Source organism: Erinaceus europaeus, chromosome 8 (genome assembly GCF_950295315.1).
Source record: "Erinaceus europaeus chromosome 8, mEriEur2.1, whole genome shotgun sequence".
Taxonomy (NCBI): Eukaryota; Metazoa; Chordata; class Mammalia; order Eulipotyphla; family Erinaceidae; genus Erinaceus; species Erinaceus europaeus.
The window spans coordinates 49,654,853-49,661,615 of record NC_080169.1 but is presented as its reverse complement, the minus strand read 5'-3'; the positions used below and the strand labels follow the sequence as shown (position 1 = coordinate 49,661,615).

General features: G+C 38.3%; 1 non-coding gene across 1 annotated transcript; it reads right to left on the bottom strand.

Moving 5' to 3' along the window:
* Positions 1-4,708: 4,708 nt before the first annotated feature.
* Positions 4,709-4,874, bottom strand: LOC132540113 (U1 spliceosomal RNA). The gene has a single exon (XR_009551372.1). It is a non-coding gene; the product is annotated as a U1 spliceosomal RNA (small nuclear RNA).
* Positions 4,875-6,763: the final 1,889 nt, after the last annotated feature.

Sequence of the window (6,763 nt, the reverse complement as noted above, 5' to 3'; positions counted from 1 at the left end):
AAAATCACACACCCTACATCCTATCTGGTGAGTTCTCTCTCCAGTCCAAAAATGTGTATTTTAAAGCACACACACACACACACACACACACACACACACACACACTCTCAAGCTTTACTCTGGAGATTGCAAAAATAGCTTAACATAAAAGGGTCTATACCTAAAGGGTCTAAAAGAAAAAAATGTTTGTTATTCAAATGGTCGTCAAAAAAAATTGATCACTGCTGCTTAAAAACTTACTATAAAGGAACATTTCTTCATAGGTAAAGCCTGCCTACTAAACATCTACATTCAATATTAAACATTATAAAGAAACTTTGATGGTTGAATGCTGTCTGCTATGGTCCACGTTACTATATATGATAAGAGAAGTGCTTAATAACAATATTAGAAAACAAAATCAGAAGTATAAAATTAGAATAGAACAAACAACTATTTTTTTATAGAAAATTCAAGGGCTGGGCTGTGCCACACACGGCTGAGTACACATATTATAGTGCTCAGGGACCTGGGTTCAAGTCCCTGATTTCTACCTGCAAGGGAGAAGCTTCATGATTGATGAAATAGTGCCATAGGTACCCCTCTATTTCTCTTCTTACTATCTCCCCCTTCTCTCTTCATTCTGTCTCTATCCAAAATAAGTAAACAAAATAAAATATTTTCAAAAATAAAACTCAAAAGGAATTGACAGACAAAACATTAGCATATTAGACATGTTGAAAGTGTACAGCCGGAATACCAGACAAAACCAATGACAAAATTTCAACTAGAAATAATTAGCTTAAGTACATTAACAGACAGGTAATATCATTTACTACAGTAACATTTACTACTATCATGTCTAGGAGCAAACTTAAACATACATAATTATAGTACATAAAATTCATGAAAAAGTAAATGCTAGCATGATGCCGACCAGACTTCCCTGGACAGACAGCACCACCAATGTGTCCCAGTGCTCCGCTTCCCCAGAGCCTTTCCCCACTAGGGAAAGAGAAAGACAGGCTGAGAGTATTGATTGACCAGTCAACGCCCATGTTCAGTGGGGAAACAATTACAGAAGCCAGACCTTCCACTTTCTGCATCCCACAATGACCTTGGGTCCATACTCCCAGAGGATTAAAGAATAGGAAAGCTATCAGGGGAGGGGATGGGATAAGTTCTGGTAGTGGGAACTGTGTGAAGTTGTACCTCTCCTATCCTATGGTTTAGTCAATGTTTCCTTTTTATAAATAAAAAATTAAATTAAAAAAATAAATAATAAAACAAAATAGAGAAAAAAGTAAATTTATGCAGATAAAATGATAACATTTCTTCAAACATTAATCTTAAACTATTAATACATTTCAATTAGTATGTATTTTAGAAATTTAGATTTTAGTATGTATTTTAGAAATTTAAAAATTTAAGACTTAAATGAAATAATAAAACTCACCAAATTAGTAGGACAGTTTTTTAAAAAGTGTTTTATTAGGGAGGCAATGACTTATAAGCCAGTTGTCACATGTGTGGAGTTTCTCAACTTTCCATGATAGGTGTCTGTATAACATTCCTACCACCAACCCAGATCTTCCTTTACCATTGTGCCGGGTGCCCAATGCCTTCTTGATCCATTAACCTTATTCTTACCCTGATGTACTGAGACAATTTTTTAAAAATAAAGCAGAATGAATGACCCACTTTATAATTTAAGATATACATTAGACTTCATAAATAAAAAAGAGTATGGCATTGTATAAGAACACAGATTCCATTGTGGATAAACTAACATTACTGTGATAAACAGATCCATGTACATGCAGACCTAACATATGGCTAAAAAAGCTTTACAAAGCAGTTTAAAAATAGATTTCTAATGTATGTTTGGACTATATTCTAATGAAGTAGCTCTCTGCTTCACAGTATATATAAAGATCAACTCCACAGGAATTAAGGATCTAAAAGTGCAGACTAGACTAAGAGTAATGCAATATAAAGAAATATTTTTTATCTCTTCCTGAGGAATGCCTTACTGAATCAAAGAAGTCTGTGTAATACTGTTCCACAGTGACAATTATAACTACCTAAAATTTAAGAAGTTTTGTTCAATGAAAAGTACCATAGGCAAGTCTTCCAAAGAGGTCATAATTTCTTTCTTTCTTTCTTTTTTTTTTTTTTTTTTTTTTGATTGCACATTGGGGAGCTTTTCTCTGCCCTGATCCAGCTTTCTAGTCCTATTTTCAATTCTGACACCATCTTCCCGAACAATTCTCTTAGTCCAACTGCATGTTATCTGTCAGGCTCAGGCAAAAATGAGTAATTTAGAATCAGTCTCTGTCCCATTATAGACATATGTGAAAGATTTATAGTGAGAATAAGGAGAACCTCCCTAAACCTGGCTGATTTTTTTAAAAAATCATTTTGGCTACATGGTAGCTATGTAATCTTAAGGAAAATTCTTTCCATCTCTATGCCTCTGTTTTGTCATTTGTGGGGGAAAATAATGACAAAAGCAGCCTCAAAGATGTGTGCAGGATGCTTTGTTATTGCATAAAACACAATAAGATATTAATTATAATATTTTAATACATTACTGCTTTTGTTTTAGAAGTAGAGATACTAAAAACTAAGCAGTTTGTTTTTTTTCCAGATGGAGGAATTAGGGAGCTCTACTCACCTCACCTACTTCCTATTTCACTTCCCTCAATCACTCCAAGGCTAACTTTGTTAGACAAAGTAAGGACTACAAAAGCTGGAAAAGGGCAAGAGACTGGAATACTTTAATGGTGGCTCTTTTGGTCACTACCAGGCCAACCCATCATCTGAGACCCTAGTCAGGGACTCCTAGGACTCTCACACAGATATGATGGGCCTAGACCTCTAACAGACCCCTCTCTCCACTGTCACTGGTCATCTTTATCAGGAAGAACATCATTACCCACTTGTGGGCCTCTGTAGTACCTTGCCCTTAATGTGGATCAACAATGGTAGGGACTTCCCCATTCTCTGAAGGGAAATTGGGTCAACACACTGCCACTCAAGGAAGATGGGTCCTGCAATGAGTACAGACTAAAATGTTCCTAGCTCTGACCAAGGAATGTAAGATCAGACTGATACAGATGCAGAGGATACACAAGCTCCCATGCTGAATATGGGTCCCAGTTCAAATCAGTGGGGCTTATAGTTAACAATATTTATATACTTTCCCCATATTTGGGAGCTACTCTGTTTCCTGATCCCCTTTATAGTCCAACTAGTCTTCTCTGACACCATCTCCCCAGACAATACCTCTACCCCACCTGTATGTTAGCTGTTGGGCTCAGGCAAAAATTAGTAAAGTTATGGGCCCTTTGGAATATACCTAAAATAGACTTCCTAGCTTTTTCCAAAATTGAGACCCTAAATATCATCTGCTATACCTTTAGTTTCCTGATTATTAAACAACTTGTTCAGCTGTATATCTCAATGCTTTTTCAGCCACCAAGTTGCAGATGCTGCCGTGATGACTACCTGACTTTCCTGGTCAGACAACCTCACAAATATACCCTGGGACCTCACCTCTCCAGAACCCTACCCCACTAGAGAAAGATACAAATAGGCTGGGAGTATGGGTTGACCCCCGCCCCAATGCCTATGTTCATGGGAGAAGCAATTACAGAAGCCAGGCCTTCCACCTTTGGCACCCCATAATGACCCTGGGTCCATGCTCCCAGGGGGATAAAGAATAGGAAAGCTTGCAATGGAGGGGATGGGATATGGAACTCTGGTGGTAGGAATTTTGTGGAAGTGTACCCCTCTTATCCTATGGTCTTATTGATCATTATTAAATCAGTAAATCAATAAAAAAAATTAGTGACTTACAAGATTGTAAGATAATAGGAGCACAGTTCTCACATCACTCCCTGTCCCCAAAGATAAGCACATAGTTCTGAAAGGCCTTATAGAAGATGAATACTCTTTTTTAAAATATTGCATGTTTCAATTTTTTAAAAATATTATTTATTTATTTATTTATTATTAGGTAGGACAGAGAGAGAGACTGAGAGAGGAGGAGAAGATAGAGAGGAAAAGAGACAAAAACAATACCTGCAGCCCTGCTTCATCACTCATGAAGCTTTCCTCCTGCAGGTGACGACCGGGACTTGAAGCTGCATCCTAGTACATTGTGATGTGTGCACCTAAGCATATATGCCATTGCCTCACCCCTGTTTCAATTCTCTATATCCTACATATGAGTGAAACTATCTATTTGTCTCACTAGGTGTTATCAAAACTTATGACTTTGGAAAAAAAAAAACACAGAATTATTGACTAAAGGTTGATGAATCCAACTTCCAAGAAAGACTTAGGGGAAACAGAATAGCTCAATTTGGAGAAAAGAACAAGTCACAAAGGTGCCAATGGTACTAATTTTCACTGAAAATGGACAAAAATAATATTAAACAAATGTCTAAAAGGAATTCTAATTTTATTTAAGTTGCTATAATAAAAAAACATAGACTGGTTGACCTATCAACAACAGAAATTCATTTCTCCCTGCCTGCTATATTTCTGGAAGCTGGAAGCCTGGATCAGGTGTAACAGGGACTGTCAAATTCTAAGAAAGACCCATTTTGGGGTTGCAGGCTTCTTGTTTCCATTCTCACCTAGTTGAGGGATGTGGAAGACTTTGTGGGTCTTTTTTTAAATTTTTTTTTTTTTTTATTCTTTTTTATGTTTTTCTTTTTATTAGGGGAGAGCGCGAACGCAGTCCCCCACTACCACAAATTATGCAGTCGAGTTTCCCACATTTGGGGAAATCGCAGGGGTCAGCACATCCGGAGTGCAATGGATAAGCCTCGCCCTGGGAAAACCACCTTCGTGATCATGGTATCTCCTAAAGGCTCCATATTTATAACTTAATTACTTCTCAGTGGTGTCTCTTTTTGGATAATATATTTTATTGGTGGGGGTAATGGTTTACAGTTCAGTTGTTGATACAAAGGTATAAACTCTCATCTCCCTATGGTAGGTATCTAGGTGTCTGGAAGACACTCTCGCAACCTAGGTCCCCATCCCTCATTAGGCACTAGATGCCCTCAGCACCTCTCTGTGGGTCTTTCCACGTTCCCTGCCTCCTTGGCCAGCGGTGGTGAAGGGTCAGAGTGGCCCCCTGGGAGATCTAGGTAGCTCTGTGTGGCGAGGGAAAAGTGCATGAAGAGACAAATAAAATTATCAGCTCTGGGAGGGCCTCAGAGGGTCATCTTGTTTATTGGGGGAGAAAGCAGGCAGATATACCCATAGTCCAGGAAGAAGGTTGAGGAGATCATTAACTTCAACACAATGCATAGTTACATCTTGACCTACAAACTACTTAATCACAAATAAGAAGTTACCATACAAGGTTTGATCACAAGCTTCACAATGCATATTTCTCTGGAAGTAAATAGCAGGCACTTCAGGGCAGGGGGGAAGGGAGGCAGTTGAGCAACAGGATGCTTGAGGCAGTCTTCAAGTTAGCCATACACAGTAATTCACGGCCTTTGTTTAAAGGGGGGAAGAATGGCATGTATAGAAAGGCGCCCATGTCTGTGGGTCCAACCATCATAAATCCAGAGGTCGGGGGGACATGCTATTTTCTCAGTCTGGAGTGGGGAGGGCCTGGGGTCTTACCCACTCAGACTCTCATGGAAACAATGGCCTGGACTTCCCAGACAGTGGGCACAGTTCCCAACACCTCTCCATCCTATCCTTTACCTCCTTCCCCAGAGTCCTTCACTTTGGTGCACTACACCACACCTGGACCAAGTGTCACCTTATGTTTTCCTTTACTGACATTTGTTTCTTAAATTCCATTTATGAGTAAGATAACTTAGGATTGTTCCTTCTCTTTTTGGCTTATCTCACTCAATATGATGCCTTCAAGTTATGTCCAAGATATGGCAAGGAAGATGACTTCACTGTTTTTCACAGCTATAATATATATTCCCACAAATTTCTTAGCACTAACCTGTCATTGTCATTGTGCACTTGGACTATTTCAAATTGTGCTATTTGTTACCTTACTCAAGGACCCAGATTTGAGCTCCCACTCCCCATCTATAGGGGGAAAATTTCACGGGTGGTGAAGCAGGTCTACAGGTGTTTCTCTTTGTCTCTCCATCTCTGGCTTCTAACCCCTCTCAATTTCTATCTGTCATATCTAAAGAGAAAGAGAGAGAGAAATGGCCTCTGTATTGGTGGATTCATAATGCTGGCATGGAGCCCCAACAATAACAATAAAAAATTGTGTTGCTATGTACATATATCTTAATGTCATCACAATGAACACTAGGGTCTTAGTATATAATTTTTGAGAGAACATTTAAAATAGATAATTAAAAATGGAGCTAGAAAGATGAAGAAAATTTTGAAGATGATAATAAAATGTTATAGTTAATGAGAAGATTATAGAATCTCCTACACAAACCTTTACAAGTAGAACTAAGTATAGTACAGGGGTAAAGGAAACCTTTCAAAATATGCATAAATAAATTTAGGCTATACATATATAAGCTTCATAAATCACTTTTCCTCATCATCAGTCAGTCCTTCGCTGCTTCATGCCAACATTCTCAGAAAGGATGAAAGACACATAGAGACAGAGAAAGGGATAAGAAAGACACTACAAAACTAAAAACTTCCCAACTTTCCATCTAGTAGAGATCAGATGCCACCCTAGAGCATACACATGCCATGTAGGCATACTCCCAAGTTCCAGGTGAACTATCTTTTTTTTTTAATTGTGTTAATGCTTTACAGTGGA